Genomic DNA, 1,845 nt, shown 5'->3' on the forward strand with positions numbered 1-1,845 from the left:
GAAGCGACCATTTGAGGTTGTTTCATTATTCAGAGGGTGGATACGCTGGGGTCCCAAGATGTATGCTCATTTGCCAGATAGGGTATTGCGTCAATATGGACATGTCCAAACCATCCCTGGTTCACCTTTGGAGATAGTAGGTCAGATGACCACACCAGAGGAAATGGACATCATGTTTACGCAATACGTTGTACATGTAGTTGACGCTGGGGCAGTTGTACACAGACCTGCAGATTGCGCAATTGAGTACATGGACTGGTTTCGTCGGATTTCTCATCCATATATCATTCGTAGAGAACCAGTCTATGTAGCACATTCGGTTGCAGAGCATGTCGATGATGATCATGCTTCAGAAGAAACAACGGTAAATTCATTTAAATTTAATTTATAACTTTATTAAATTAAATAGTCATGTAATTAATTAATGTTTTTTTAATGCAGCGTCGAGCAATACAAATTGCAGAGGAGCTTCTTGGTCGACAGCTGGTATTACCTGATGGCATCGCACTCGTGAATGAATTAATTTTGATATTGCGATCTCAGAGGGGTGGTGGTAGAGATTGGCCTCATGCAGTGCCATATCGTAGGAGACATAGACATACTTAGGATATTATTTTCGATATTTATTTTGGATATGTATTTTAGATATCTATTCTGGATTTCGGATATTTTGGTTACAGATATTTTGGATATATTGGATATTTATTTTAGATTTCGACCATATTAATTAAACAATTATGTTTACAATTTCAACAATTCATACAATATTTTGGATATTCATTATATTTGAATTCAACAATTCAGTTTACAATAACTTTGAATTCAACAATTCATACAATTCATACAATTCATACAACTTCAACAATTCATACAATTCAGTTTGAATTCAACAATTCAGTTTACAATATATTTGAATTCAACAATTCATACAATTCATACAAGTCATCCAATATATTTGAATTCATTTAATATCACAATTAATACATGTACGAAATGACAGTTGTTAACAAATGCAATAACAATCACACGATGATCTGACATAGATGTTGGTGGTGGACTCCGAAGTGGAAAATATGTTTGTGATTGGTTAAGTGATAATGCGACGACAACCACGTTAAACTTCGAAGCAATCACATATCCCATTTCTGGAAGTGTCATCCAATTATCCTTCGACGCAACTTGCTCAACATACACATTGTGTATAAGTTGTCGAACATAATTTTCTCCACCAAATAGTATCTCGTAATGAGACATGAACTCTTGAAGCTCTATCACACACTGTTGACGGATGAATGCCCAACAGTTCTCACCCATTCCAAGTAAAGCTGCAACTGCACGATATCCACAATTACCATCATCACCGACATCAATAATGTCATCTATGAATTTATGAATTTCAACTGGCAACCAATCTTTGAAGAGGAGAACTCTTGGTTGTTGAACTTTGCTAATTGATGGTCGAGGTGTGAGCTTTTGGACTGATGGTCGAGGTGCTAGCTTTTCTACTTTACTGGTATCTATAGTGCTACATGCATTTGTACCACTACATGGAACACTTGCATCCACATACTCCCACCAAGATGGATCACGCTTGGTTGATTTATCTCTTTTTGATACCTTACTTTTGCCTTTTTTTGGTGCACCTTTTGTTTTAACCTTGACAACCGGTGGAAACATCGACGTAGTCGATGGATACGCGATCCCTCGTAATTTACCTTTAAGTGAAATTTTGCCAGGAACATCAAGTTCTTCAAGTAATGGCATTCGATACCTACAGGTCTTGTAAGTGCTATCCATAATCAATATTATGTGAAAATTATTTACAAGAGTGATAGCGTCTAGATG

Source organism: Cicer arietinum, chromosome 1, assembly GCF_000331145.2.
Source record: "Cicer arietinum cultivar CDC Frontier isolate Library 1 chromosome 1, Cicar.CDCFrontier_v2.0, whole genome shotgun sequence".
Classification (NCBI taxonomy): domain Eukaryota; kingdom Viridiplantae; phylum Streptophyta; class Magnoliopsida; order Fabales; family Fabaceae; genus Cicer; species Cicer arietinum.